The sequence below is a fragment of the Chiloscyllium plagiosum genome, unplaced genomic scaffold, assembly GCF_037043375.1.
Source record: "Chiloscyllium plagiosum isolate Xiang-an unplaced genomic scaffold, Cpla_swu_hap1 HiC_scaffold_13, whole genome shotgun sequence".
In the NCBI taxonomy this organism is placed as follows: domain Eukaryota; kingdom Metazoa; phylum Chordata; class Chondrichthyes; order Orectolobiformes; family Hemiscylliidae; genus Chiloscyllium; species Chiloscyllium plagiosum.
Window position 1 is genome coordinate 81,244,504 of NW_028270151.1, and position 15,705 is coordinate 81,260,208.

Below are 15,705 nucleotides of genomic sequence, written 5' to 3' on the forward strand. Positions count from 1 at the left end.
CATGCAGATACAGAGAAAATGTACATACTCCACACAGTCTCCACACACAGAAGTCGAACCTGGGTCCCTGGCGCTGTGAGGTAGCAGTGCTAACCCACTGTACACTGTCCCTAATTTAGCACCAAGATATCAGTCTATTTAAGAGAATCGGAATTTAGCACCAATTGAGAGACTCTCATTGGGAGAATTTGAAATGGAAAATGGAATGACCACATTCATGAAAAAAAAGCTTCTAACTAGAAAGCAAATATTGGGAAAACATGGTGCCTGGAAACTACTGATCATTGGCATTTTCTTCCAGTCTGTTTTTTTTTTATTCATTCGTAGGATGGGGGCGTCACAGGCCAGGCCAGCAGTTATTGTCCATGTCAGGGACCTGCTAAGAATCGATGACTTTGCTGTTTAATGGGAAATGTTTGTCTATTATTTTTAAACAAGCTCTAAGTGCTTTAGAACTGGTCCACATCCCATCCAGAGACGTTGAATGCCCAAAACACTCAATTATCTGCCCAAATTCCATTGCATTATTTCGCATAGAATCAGCCACATCTAGGGATCACAAACGTACTGGAGCGAACAAAAGTCAATAGTCACACAACACCAGGTTATAGTCCAACAGGTTTATTTGAAATCACAAGCTTTCAGAGGACTGCCTCTTCATCAGCTCCAAAAGTTTGACTTTAAATAAACCTGTTGGACTATAACCTGGTGCCGTCTGACTTTTGATTTTGTCCACCCCAGTTGAACACTGGCACCTTCACACATAGCGGAGCGAAATCATGCTCCAGAGGTCAAAATAAACAAGATGGGCTCAAATCCAGGAATGTGACGACACCAGGATGAGCTCGGGGTAGCGGTAGGTTTTCAGAATGCTCTATAAATCTTTAAAAGGCATCTCAGCCCACCATTGATTCATCTTGCTGCATAATGGACAATAATGAGATGAGGAACCCTGAGTGCAGGCATGGGAGTGCAGTCAGATGTCAGCAAGACGAGAGCGGGTCTCTTCACTGAGGTCAATGTGGTACTGTGTGAGGAGATTAGAGAGTAGTTTCCCCTTCCATGCCACTCTACATCACCTTGTCATTGGTCAGCACTACAGCATCATTCCTAGAAAGAGTCTTGAGACCATGCCTAACAGGACCTGCAAGGTGTGACTATCGCCATAGAGACAACTTTTTGAACAATCAGTGACTCACTGAAATTATTCATATTTTTAAATGTTTACTGTAATAAATGGCTCCCAGCTCTGTTGACTAAAAACTATTTTGTTTTTGCATGCAATTTGGACTTTAAACCACAGAGAGGAACATTCCCATTTTGCAGTTACTCTCCATGGAATTACAACCACGTTAGCAAACAGTCCACTGTTTTCCCTGAGTTTTCAATGGTTTTTCATATCCCCATTTTGCTGGATAGTAAGTTTGAGTGACTGGCTGCTGTCCTAGTTTTCAGGGTTTCTTAATCCATTGCCAGTAGCACAGGCTGTTCTGATGATTCTTGCTCCTTCCAGCCGTACCAGAATAAAGCTCCGAGAATTCTTGGGTAACTGCAGAATGCATTTCTTTGACTAGCAAAGTTTTCCGCCCACACTGGAATGTAGTAGCAAGGTTGTGCATCCTGTCCTATCCGCTGGGCCCAGACAACCTATGCTATCTGTGATATTCATTCATATGTAGGGAAGCCTGTAACCTGATATCAACAATGTCTTCCCCAACATTCTTCCGCATCACAACATTAACCTTGCATCCAGGTAGAATTTCTAATAAGCTATTCTTGATCCCAATTCCCTTCCATGTTAGATGTAAATGAACAGTTTGCAACACAATAAATTTACAATCCAGTATCTTTTAATAAAACAATCTAAGCCATTCATTTGATCTCTAACAACCTAATCACCTGTATTACTGACAGCAGATCACATGAACCCTTCGTTTCCCCAGATTTAAGACAACATTCCCAAAATAATAATAATCATATCAGCTTCACAGTTGTAACAATAGCCTCAGAATTATGATGTGTTCTTGTAGCAGTCAGCACAGTTCAATCACAGCTCCCACTGACCCAGACCTGAGAAGACCAATAGACTTATTCTCCACAAGTGTGTCAATGTCAGCAGATATGTTTAGTAGCATTACAGTGGACAACCAATCTGTCAGTATGAGCCCTTCTTCAGGCCTGCATGCCTCCTTTAATGTCGTACTGTGTAAGGCATGTGAATGAGGATCAGCTGGCAAAATGGAATCCCTGAGCCCCCAAAGGGTCTGCCCAACTAATCTATAGGAGTATTTAACCATGAAGACATGACTATGATAGTTGGGTCATGTGTGGGATGGATGAGTATCGAGGAAAATCTTTGTAAATGCAGGCAAGTGATTTAGTAGTGGGCAGTAAAAGTAGTGGGCCTCAGTGACTCTGAGGCAGTGCCACAGAGAGATCCACAAGTGGGAATGACTTCCTTAAGATGAAAAACATGCTGAGAAACCAGCATTTATGAAACACCTCCTTTATGGAGTCCGTTGCGTTGTTGATGCTGAATGCAAATACAGACTGAAAGCCTGGAAACAAAAGATTGCCAAGCTGGTGGATCTAGGATCCAATGTGTAATGTGTACAAATCTCCTTGCAAAAAAGGAGTCAAAAAGAACTCCCTGCAAAGAAACAAGATGACTATATGAGGTGTGAATTGCTGTCGTGGAGTCATACAGCATGGAAACCAGCCACGCCAACCAAAAATCTCAAACTAAACTAATTCCACCTGCCTGTGCTTGTCCCATATCCCTTCAAACCTTTCTTGTTCATGTACTTAACCAAATGTTTGTAACTGTGCCTGCATCCATCACTTTCTCAAGCAATTCATTCCACACATGAACCACGCTCTGTGTGAAAAACTTGCCTGCCCTTTTTAAGTCTTAATCACTTGACCTTAAAAATATGCCCCCTAGTTTTGAACTCCCTTCACCCTCGGGAAAAGACCCTTGCCATTCACCTTAACTATACCCCTCATGATTTTAAAAACCTTAATAAGGTCACCCCTCAAACTCCTATGCTCTAGTGAAAAAAGTCCCAGCCCATCCAGTCTATTTTTTTATCTCAAGCCCTCCATTCCCAGCAACATCCTGGTAAACCTTTTCTAAACTCTCTCCAATTTAATAATATCCTTCCCATAGAAAGATGACCAGAACTGCACACAACGTCCTGTATAACCTCAAGATAATATCCCAACTCAAGGTTCTGAGCAATGAGAGGGCAAGTGTGCTAAATGCCTTACACTGGGACTGAAGTGTTTCTGAAGAGCCTTCCTTCTGTTTTGTGGATTATCGTGTCACAAGAGCACCGTCGTCTTGCTGGACTGTGACCCCCATCTCACAATATGGAATGATACTAGGGTTCTCTGAAGTGTCTCTGTCCTGTGATAAGTGCTCAGTGTTCCCAATAATTACAGTTTCACTGAGTGCTTGTGATTCCTTGTGCTCGGTTTGCACATGTGCGCAGCCACTTGCAAAGAGACCCTGGAATGCAAGGCATTTGTTTGAGTCATGGGCACACCCTGACCACTGTGCTGCTGCAGCTCCTGCAGTAAAACAGTACGATCAAGTGCGGACCCCCTGTATTGTTGCAAAGGGTCTGGAGCACAGCTGCAGTCCAGAATCTTATAGTGGCCTGAACAATGTGGGCTATGGTCAGATTTGTGGCAGAATCGCACGGAACATTTGGCAAGGTCTATCCTGATGGTGGGAGCAATTTCCTGCATCTTTTATGCATTTGCCATTAGTGAGACACGTTTCTTTTGCTAGACACCAGGGAATTGCCAGTTAAGAGGGATGACAGGAATCCCCGACTATCTGAAAGTAGTACATTCCTCTAAAACCTTTCTTCAGCCGAAATGGCGGAAAGCGAAGAAGCATTAACTTATATTGGAAAAATGTTACCTTTTTTAGTAAAAGCGAAAATCCTCTTTGGATTTCTTTCAATTGGTGAAAACAGATACTAATGTAGGTCTTCCGTAAAAGTAAAGTGGTGTGAAGCGAACTTTCGAAAAGCGGGAGGATAGCGATATTACTTGTTAATGCTGCAACTTGCCCGATTAATATTCATCTTCCTGTCTTACTAAACACCCCGAACAAGCTAGATGGTGCGCATTGAGGGCATGGAACTCACAACAGGTACCAGCTTGCTTCATGTTTCAAAGGATGTCCATGTTGGACCCTGGGCACCAATATCTCAACTGGAACTGGAGTTGGATGAACTGAGGATTGTTCGAGAGGCTGAGAGGGTGATAGATAGAAGCTACAGGGACATAGCTACGCCAGAGAACAGAGGTAGCTGGGTAACAGTTAGAGGTGGCAAGGGAAGGAAGCAGGCAGTGCAGGGATCCCCTGTGGTCGTTCCCCTAAACAATAAGTATACCGCTTTGGATACTGTTGGGGGGGACGGCCTAGTAGGGGTAAGCTGCAGTGACCGGGTCTGTGGCGTGAGGTCTGGCTCTGAGACTCAGAAGGGGAAGAGGGAGAGGAGGAGAGCGCTAGTTATAGGAGACTCTCTAGTTAGAGGGACGGACAGGCGGTTCTGTGGACATGGGCGAGACACTCAGATGGTTTGTTGCCTCCTGGGTGCCAGGGTCCGAGACGTCTCGGATCGTGTCTTCGGAATCCTTAAGGGGGAGGGTGTGCAGCCAGAAGTCGTGGTGCACGTTGGCACCAACGACATAGGTAGGAAGAGGGGTGGGGAGGTCATTCAAGAGCTCAAGGAGTTAGGCTGGAAGCTAAAAGCTAGGACAGACTGAGTCGTCATCTCTGGGTTGTTGCCGATGCCACGTGACAGTGAGGCAAGGAATAGGGAGATAGTGCAGTTAAACACGTGGCTGCAAAGTTGGTGTAGGAGGGAGGGCTTCAGGTATTTGGACAATTGGACTGCATTCTGGGGAAGGTGGGACCTGTACAAGCAGGACGGGTTGCACCTGAACCAGAAGGGCACCAATATCCTGGGGGGTAGGTTTGCTAGCACTCTTCGGGGGGGGGGGGGTTTAAACTAATTTGGCAGGGGGATGGGATCCGGACTTGTAGTCCAGCAAGTAGGCTAGCTGTTTGTCAGGATGTCCAAGAATGTAGGGAGGCTGTGAAGAAGGTAGCACTGACAGGGAATACTTGCGGACACAGAGATGGGTTCAAGTGCGTATACTTCAACGCAAGGAGTATCAGAAATAAGGTGGGTGAACTTAAGGCGTGGATCGGTACCTGGGACTACGATGTTGTGGCCATCACGGAAACGTGGATAGAAGAGGGACAGGAATGGTTGTTGGAGGTTCCTGGTTACAGATGTTTCAGTAAGATTAGGGAGGGTGGTAAAAAAGAGGGGGGTGGCGTTGCTAATTAGAAATGGTATAAAGGCTGCAGAAAGGCAGTTCGAGGGGGATCTACCTTTAGAGGTAGTATGGGCTGAAGTCAGAAATAGGAAAGGTGCAGTCACCTTGTTGGGTGTTTACTATAGGCCCCCCAATAGCAGCAGAGATGTGGAGAAACAGATTGGGAAACAGATTTTGGAAAGGTGCAGAAGCCACAGGGTAGTAGTCATGGGTGATTTCAACTTCCCAAATATTGATTGGAAGCTCTTTAGATCAAGTAGATTGGATGGGGCAGTGTTTGCGCAGTGTGTCCAGGAAGCTTTTCTTACTCAGTATGTAGATTGTCCGACCAGAGGGGAGGCCATATTGGATTTCGTACTTGGTAATGAACCGGGACAAGTGATGGGCTTGTTAGTGGGTGAACATTTTGGTGATGGTGACCACAATTCTGTGACTTTCACCTTGGTTATGGAGAGTGATAGGTGCGTGCAACAGGGTAGGTTTTACAATTGGGGGAAGGGTAATTACGATGCTGTAAGACTGGATCTGAGGAGCATAAGTTGGGAGCATAGGCTGTCAGGGAAGGATGTCGTGGAAATATGGAACTTTTTCAAGGAACAAATACGACGTGTCCTTGATATGTATGTACCTGTCAGGCAGGAAAGAGATGGTCGTGTGAGGGAACCTTGGTTGACGAGGGAGGTTGAATGTCTTGTAAAGAGGAAGAAGGGTTCAGGAAACAGGGTTCAGACAGAGCAGTGGAGGGATACAGGATAGCCAGGAGGGACCTGAAGAAAGGGATTAGGAGAGCTAAGAGAGGGCATGAAAAATCTTTGGCGGTTAGGATCAAGGATAACCCAAAGGCATTTTATGCGTATGTGAGAAACATGAGAATGACGAGAACGGGGGTAGGTCCGATCAAGGACATTAGTGGGAGACTGTGTATTGAGTCGGAAGAGATAGGAGAGGTCTTGAATGAGTACTTTTCTTCAGTATTTACGAACGAGTGGGACTGTATTGTTGAAGAGGAGAGTGTGAAACGGACTGATAAGCTAGAGGAGATACTTGTTAGGAAGGAAGATGTGTTGGACATTTTGAACAACTTGAAGATAGACAAGTCCCCCGGGCCTGACGGGATATATCCTAGGATTATGTGGGAAGCAAGAGAGGAAATTGCAGTACCGTTGGCAATGATCTTTTCGTCTTCACTGTCAATGGGGGTGGTACCAGGGGACTGGAGAGTGACGAATCTTGTGCCCCTGTTCAAAAAAGGGAATAGGGATAACCCCGGGAATTACAGGCCAGTTAGTCTTACTTCGGTGGTAGGCAAAGTAATGGAAAGGGTACTGAGGGATAGGATTTATGAGTATCTGGAAAGACACTGCTTGATTAGGGACAGCCAGCATGGATTTGTGAAGGGTAGGTCTTGCCTTACAAGTCTTATTGAATTCTTTGAGGAGGTGACCAAGCATGTGGATGAGGGTAGAGCAGTGGATGTAGTATACATGGATTTTAGTATGGCATTTGATAAGGTTCCCCATGGTAGGCTTATGCGGAAAGTCAGGAGGCTTGGGATAGAGGGAAATTTGGCCAATTGGATAGAAAACTGGCTAACCGGTCAAAGTCAGAGAGTGGTGGTAGATGGTAAATATTCAGCCTGGAGCCCAGTTACAAGTGGAGGTCCGCAGGGATCAGTTCTGGGTCCTCTGCTGTTTGTAATTTTTATTAATGACTTGGATGAGGGAGTCGAAGGGTGTGTCAGTAAATTTGCAGATGATACGAAGATTGGTGGAGTTGTGGATAGTGAGGAGGGCTGCAAAGGGACTTAGATATGATGCAGAGCTGGGCTGAGGAATGGAAGATGGAGTTCAACCCTGCCAAGTGTGAGGTTGTCCATTTTGGAAAGACAAATAAGAATGCGGAATACAGGGTTAACGGTAGGGTTCTTAGTGAGGTGGAGGAACAGAGGGATCTTGGGGTCTATGTTCATAGATCTTTGAAAGTTGCCACTCAGGTGGATAGAGCTTGTAAGAAAGCCTATGGTGTATTAGCGTTCCTTAGCAGAGGGATTGAATTCAAGAGTCGTGAAGTGATGTTGCAACTGTACAGGACTTTGGTTAGGCCACATTTGGAGTACTGTGTGCAGTTCTGGTCGCCTCACTTTAGGAAAGATGTGGAAGCTTTGGAGAGGGTGCAGAGAAGATTTACCAGGATGTTGCCTGGAATGGAGAATAGGTCGTACGAGGATAGGTTGAGAGTGCTAGGCCTTTTCTCGTTGGAACGGCAAAGAATGAGGGGTGACTTGATAGAGGTTTATAAGATGATCAGAGGAATAGATAGAGTAGACAGTCAGAAACTTTTTCCCTGGGTTCAACAGAGTGTTACAAGGGGACATAAATTTAAGGTGAAGGGTGGAAGGTATAGGGGAGATGTCAGGGGTGGGTTCTTTACCCAGAGAGTGGTGGGGGCATGGAATGCGCTGCCTGTGGGAGTGGTAGAGTCAGAATCTTTGGTGACCTTTAAGCGACAATTGGATAGGTACATGGATGGGTGCTTAAGCTAGTACAAATGTTCGGCACAACATCGTGGGCCGAAGGGCCTGTTCTGTGCCGTATTGTTCTATGTTCTATGTTCTATCTCAGGACATGCTCCCTAGGCATGAGCCATGTGCACCCAATGTCCATGAACATTGGCATGCAATATGTACCAGCCTCTAGTAATCTTCACAACTCACCTACAATCCAGCTTTGCACTTCAGTGCTGCACTACCTGTGGAACTGGCGCCTCCCATTGTAAAGCTGCGGCAAGGACACTGTGCGTTCAGGGACACACGCCCAGCTCATGGACTGGACCAATCTACGAGGGGTCTCCTGCCTGGGCTCTTGTTGTCACAGCGCTCACTCATTCTGAACCTAATTGGATGTTCACACATCCCTGCTTTGCACTGTCTTTTCTCACTTTACCCCCCTCAGCCAGAGATATCAGGCACACAGTATTGTTGCCTTGCCTTGCCATTTAGCCCATGCACAAAGCCAGGAAGACTGTCATGGTTGTCAGCAGCGATCGATTATGTCAAAGAGGATAGCCTCTGCTCAGGGTTTCCAGGCAGAGTGAGTCAATGGCAGCCTCTGATAGAGGTCCAGGGTTTGGACATGGTCAGTGAGCCACTTGCAGCCAGTCAGAGTCAGGATCCTCTCTACATAAGAGGCAGCATACTAATGTTCTGAGTTTACTTGTGCTGTTGTGGGCTACTTTCCTGCTGGAATGAGATAAAGGCAAGGATTAAGGGAGATGGAATTGGGTGGCACGGCTGTTACTGTCGGTGCAGGTGGGGAGGTGCCTCAAGAGAGACAGAGTGAAAAGGCCAAAAGCGCGCAAGGTTAGTGGTGTTTAGGATTAGCGTGTGTAAGTGTGAATGGGAAAGATGTTGCAGAAATTAATGAAAGTGATAGAGCATGAGCCTTGGTGAGAGGCGGGCACAGTTGCAGAGTTAAAGTGAGTGCGAGATATCAGAGAGAAGATGGTGACACTAATGCTGTGGAGTAGAGAAGGATCTTGACCTCCTTCCTACAATGGTGTGCATACTTCTAGATGATTAAGACTCCACTGACCCGGGTCGGACCAGGCTGGCATGGTTTGGTGTTGTCACCTCTTCTGTAAGAGGACATCCTGCTCCTGCACCACACTGTGCAGCCGGTCCTCCAAGTCCATGCCCCTAAATTTTCCCTGGCCTCCCACATCAGGGGAAAATGTCAGAAAGTATGCAGCGCAGCTCCAGTTAATAGTATTGGCCCAGGTACACAATGCCCTTTAATATATGGTGGTGGCTCCAGGGTTGCCAGTCAATTCCTGGATCTCCAGTGAGTGGTGAGTTTGTTCCGGGTACAGTGTGCCAGAATAGGGCTAGAATTGGATGGGAGAAATACCATAAGGCTAAAATAGGCTATTGATGAGGAGAAAACTGTCTAGGCCTCAGGACAGAAAATCCCTCTGGAAAAGTTGATGCACTTAAGATTCGGCCTGTAAAGTTTAGCTTCCTTCTTGACCTGGCCTTTTAAAGGCCTCTGCTCAGTTTTACAAGGATGATGATTTTATGTTTAGCATGTCTTCCCTAACTCTGGCGCAAATGTGTCTATAAATGAGACCTGGTGCAATGCAGCACATGATCATGGGGGCTCCATTTGTCAACTGACTCAAACTGTTCATTAGAAGTTGGCAGTGAGCCCAACAGACTTAGCCTTTGAACAATCTCAGCCTCTCCTGTGCAACTGTTCATCCTATCTTCACCTTCTCTTAGGTCGGTCCACTGTTATTTCTTTAATGGGATGTGGGTGTTGCTGATAAGGCCAGAATATAGCAGATTTTAAAGAAAGCGAATGTTGGCTTTTATAGCTAAAGGAATAGAATATAAAGGTAAAGGAGTATTGTTGCCATTGAACAACAGTATTGTGCACAGTTTTGATCTCCTTATTTGAGGAAAGATGTAGTGGCATTGGGGGCAGGTCAGGGGAGGTTCACTAGATTGATCCCAGAGATGAGGTGTTTATCATATGAAGAGAGACTGAACAGATTAGGCCTATACTCACTGGAATTTAGAAGAATGAGGGAAAATCAAATTGAGGTATTCAAGATGATAAACAGTTTGGATTAAATAGACGTGGAGTGGATGCTTCCTCTTGTGGGGCATTCTAGGATGAGAGGTCAAAGTCTTAGGATAAGGGATAGAAAATTTAAAACAGCACTGAGGAGTAACTACTTCTCCCGAAGGATTGTGAATCTGTGGAATTCCCTACCCCAAAGTGTGGTGGATGCTGGGACAGTGAGTAAATTTAAGGAGGAGCTGGACAGATTTGTAATTGGGAATGGGTTGAAGGGTTATGGGGAGAAGACAGGAAAATGGGGGGAGGAGCATATCAGCCATGATAAAATGGCAGAGCAGACTCGATGGGCCAAATGGCTTAATTCTGCTCCTGTATCTTGTGAACTTATGAAATTATGAATATATTGCCTGTCTCTAATTGCCCTTGAACTGAATTTAGTGCTTACCATTTTTGACAGCAATTAATAGTCAACTACATTGCTAAAGGTCTGGAGTCACTTGTAGGCCATATCAGGCAATTGTGAACCAGTTTTCTTTTACAAGAAACAATGATAGTCGCAAGGGCGTTACTATTATTTGCTTAATATTCCAGATTTAATTCATTGAATTTAAATTCCACGACATGAAGTGATGTTCCCAGAGCATTAGCCTGGGCCTCTAGATTATTCATCCAGGAACATTACCACTATACCCCTTGATCTACAATGAGAAAATTCTGGTCTCCAGCGTACAAGTACAAACATCAAACTTTAAAGCTACAAACTTGAATCACAAGTGCAACGCAATCCTTCAAAGATTGGAGCCAGGCCTCTCCACAAATTTGTTTTTCACAAAGAAAACCTTGAACACATTTGCCTAAACACTACAGATGCCAGATCAATCGAAACTTTCAGCGCTAAGATTGCCATGTTTTCATTGGATGCCGATGTCAAAAGCTATGATAGGGAGGTCTGAAGCAGCCATTTTCTAATCCAGCGAGGGGAAGAAGGTGAGAAGGCTGAATGGCCTCTGCCTGTTCCTGGAGAAATGAACAAATCAACAAATGTGTAATGTAACATAATATTCACCTGTCATAAGGAATTTTTGTTTTTTTATAAAGAACCGACCTCCATGAGCTTTTGCTATTCTGTCAGAATTACAATTTGTGGATTTGTTTGGCACGGGGCCCATACGGTTGTTAAAAAGAAAAGGTGTATGTAATTAACTAAACAATGACAAAAGCACATTGAGTTGTATGACCCAGCTGTGCATAAAATAGCAATGGAAAGTGTGGGACTGAGATAATGTGCTGCCAGGTAGTTTTGAACAGAGGATATGTGCTTCTGTTGCTCATCCATCTCCTAGAAATGGATTTCTTAGACATTTTGCAAAAGATTACAATACTCAGTCCTCCAAGTCAGCAGATAAAGAACCTGGGATGGTATGTGTGTGCTGCCTGAAGATAGGTCCTTAGCTCATTGTCTACTGATGCTCCCCCCTGAGCTGTTTTACTTATCAGAGATGCTTTGCCCCTGCCTTCCATTCTCAGGGCAGGGGGAGAAGGCAACTTATCCGTCTACCCCAGCTGGAAGCACAGTCAAACTCATCTAACTGAGAACAAAATTTCCTGCTCGCTGTCAGGCAGTGGTTAAATGACAGCACGTGATGCTATGCAGACAGGATTTCCTGAGACTGGTCCTCATTAAATATGCAGTCACATTGTACAAGGCTATGAAAAGAAATGAGTGGCTGGCAAATTGAGTGTAACAGTCAATGGAAAGGATGAGGCTGTAATATGGAAATTTGCTCTTTGCTTTTCATGTGTGGCCAGGTCAAGTGTATTCAAAATATCTGTGTGAGGAAATGAACAAGCAGTCAGCCTCAAACCCCTCTGCTAATTAAAACCCAGAAAAGCACACGTCACCTCGTAATCTGTTAAAGTCTGAGTGAGCGAAAGAAAACCCCTGATTTCTATTGTCTGACAAAAAAAATTATTTTCCAAACTCTAACAGTGAACACTGAACAAAACCTATTAATAAATCTGATCCCCCTTTTGCTTAACTGATTACTATCTGACCCCAACTCTATAGCATTGCTGCTCCAATAGCGCAATTGATAAACGTTACATTAACTTAATCTCAAATCCTCACAGTCTCTTATGCTGTCTTCCTTCCGGTATTCCGAAACTGTTACTTCCTTCTTTCCTTCTGATTCTCCCTGGATCGTCCTCTTACTTTTTACTGCTTTTACAGGACAAGGTACCTTTTGATAGACAGTGCCTTCTGAGATTTATTTGAGAGCAAGATGTTTATTTCTTTGGATGACAGTTTCTCTCCAGTTTGATGGGCGATTGCTCTGTCTAATTTTCAAAGTTTCCTCATATTTTATGCCCCCCAACATCGTACCCTCTCATTGATACCATGTTGTCAATACAATAAAGTTCAATTGTGTTTTGGTGTTCTGGGCAGAATTTAAATGAATCGTTTAAATTTGAATGGTTGTTAAAACAGCAACCAACATTCAGGTATCCATTTAACAGCCAATTGTCACATTTTGGAACAGCCTTTCTCTTACCTCTTTTGTTCTGGCAGCTGTGGCTGTATTTCAAATTCAGAAAACACTTTCTATCTTAAAGATGTTCTTTCGACTTCGCAACAGGCTGTAATATGGAAATTTGCTCTTTGCTTTCGTGTGTGGCAAGGTCAAGCAAAGGGAAAATATCTGTGTCAGGAAATGAACAGGCAGTCAAACTCCATAAATAGCTGATCCCTCCTTATCCCCTCACATCCATTTCAAAGTCAGAGAAGCTGGGGTGCTGAAGCATCAGATGAGCATTGGAAGAGCTGCTGAAGACCGCCCTCCTCAGAGGACCCTGAACCCCATGATGGATGTCGGAGGCTGATCAAGGGCAACAGCGTGCTTGAAACATCACTCCAAATGCCCATTCATGCCACACACATTATCCTGACTTAGACAACCATCACCATCCCTTCATTATCACTGGGCCCATGTCCTGGAACACCCTTCCTCACAGCACTGTGGGTGTAACGATTCCACACGGATTGCAGCAGTCCAAGAAGTGACTCCCAATCACCTTCTTAATAAATGCCACCCAGAATAACTCAAATTCTGTTCCTAGATGTTCTACCATAGCGCAGTTAGCTGGGGAATTCCAGGATTTTGACCTAGTGACATTGATTGATGTATTTTTGTTTCTCAGAGTCACTGTGGAACATGATGAGGTGATGATATATCCATAAAATTCACAGCTTCCTTCAGTGGATCTGTTTGTGGGTATGATCTCCCAAAGCAGTACAGGCCCTTCGGCCCTTAATGTTGCACCAACCTGTGAAGCCAATCTGAAGCCCATCTTACCTACACTATTCCATTCTCGTCCATATGCCTATCCAATGACCACTTAAGTGCCCTTACAGTTGGCAAGTCTACCACTGTTGCAGGCAGTGCGTTCCACGCTCGTACTACTCTCTGAGTAAAGAAACTATCTCTGAAATCTGTCACCTGTATCTATCACCCTTCAATTTAAAGCTATGTCCCCTCATGCTAGCCATTGCCATCCGAGGAAAAAGGCTGTCCCTGTCTCCCTTATCTAGCCCTTCAATTATACGTCTCAATTAAGTCACCTCTTAACCTTCTTCTTTTTAACCAAAACAGCCTCAAGCCCCTCAGCCTTTCCTCGTAAGACCATTCCTCCATACCAGGCATCATCCTGGTAAAACTCCTCTGAACCTTTTCCAAAACCTCCACGTCCTTCCTATTTTGCAGTGACCAGAACTGTACGCAATACTCCAAGTGCTGCCACACCAGAGTTTTGTACAGCTGCAGCATGACCTCATGGTTCCCAAACTCAATCCCTCTAGCATTAAATGATAACACACCGTATGCCTTCTTAACAACCCAATCAACCTGGGTGGGAACTTTCAAGGATCTATGTACCTGGACACTGAGATCTCTCTGCTCATCTACACTACCAAAAATCATATCATTAGCCCAGTACTCTGCATTCCTGTTACTCCTTCCAAAGTGAATCACCTCACACTTTTCCGCATTAAACTCCATTTGCTACCTCTGCAGCTTATCTATGTCCCTCTGTAACCAACAATATCCTTCATCCAATGATTAACATTGATTTAATGAAGGCCCTCGACATATTAAACAGACTCAATAGAGTAGAAGGAGGGAAGTTACTTTTTTTGATTGGAGAATCCAGAACAAGGAAACAAAGGCATAACATTCGAGTTAGGCTGAATATTAGAACAATACATCCTGTCAGGGGAAGGGGACAGGATGACTAGTAGGCTGCTTCGGAAGGAGACATGATGGGTATAAGGCTGTCCAGCATCAAATGAGGAAGGGTAGTAAGCTGATTCCCTTTCTTCCTTTATTATCAGGATGCTCATGAGAACATGTGGATTTCAATTATTCTGCAGACTTGCAAGAATTTATCCTGATTATTTTGCACATTATCTAAAGCTGTTTAATTTAGTTGCTATGCATTGGTAACGAAGTAAGAACAGTAATGATCCAAACTAATGTCTCAATTATTCACTGTAAGAACTCAACTTGTTTCATTGGCAGCAAGAAGTTATGTTTCTCTTTAAGTTTACAATCATTGTGGGCAATTCAGAAATAAATGGTTTGTCACATGTTTTCTCATAAACATGGAAACGAATTGCTTCCCATGAAATACAATTTCCTGTGGATGGCACAGCCGAAGATCCTCATATTAGATTTGCTGCTATGTGTAGAGCCATTGATCTCCATTGATTAGTACAAAGGTTACATCTTGTCTGATTTTTTCAAGTCCTTTCCAGTTTGCTTTTGGTATTTGTCTAGCCTTATGGTTTTTGACTGACTTGATGAATGACTGTATCGTAACTGGCATTGCCAGACCACCTAGGAGTACTTAGTCTGTATTGGACTCTCTGAAAACTGAAAACTTTTCTGCAGGCAAGAGAAAGGTCTCTCAACATCCACAGTGGCCTGTTAGACATTGTCCAAGACACAATTATCCACTGACAGGACTTCTCCTCAGAAACCAATTCTTCTTGGGTCAAAGTCACTTCCTTTCACTTCTACAAATGCATGAAGTCCTTTTCCTACTTGAAGATTATGTGGCAAGTTACCTCATGCTGGTCCATTTGTCACGTAGACAGCATATTGATTTAAAGGCTGTGAGGCAACATTTTGCTTCAAATTTATTTGTGCTGTTGCTGTCTGATTTTTTGTTGGAACAGAAAATCTTTAGAGCATTATCTCTGTTGGGTCCACCTCCATTTTTATTCTCTCTACTATAGGAACGATGTTGTGAAATTTGAAACGGTTCAGAAAATATTTACAAGGATGTTGCCAAAGTTGGAAGGTTTGAGCTGCAGGGAGGTGCTGAATAAGCTGGGGCTGTTTTCCCTGGAGAGTCGGAGGCTGAGGGTGATCTTAAAGAAGTTTATAAAATTATGAGGGGCATGGATGAGGTGAATAGCCGAGGTCTTTTCCACAGGGTAGGGGAGTCCAAAGCTAGAGGGCAGAGGTTTAGATGTGAGGGGAAATATTTAAAAGGGACCTAAGGGACAACCTTTTCATGTAGAGGATGGTGCATGTGCAAAATGAACTGACAGAAGAAATCATGGAGGCTGGTACAATTACAACATTTAAAAGGCAGCTGGATGGGTGCATGAATAGGAAGGGTTTACAGGGATATGGACCAAATACTGGCAAATGGGACTAGATTAATTTAGAATATCTGATCAGCGTGGATGAGTTGGACC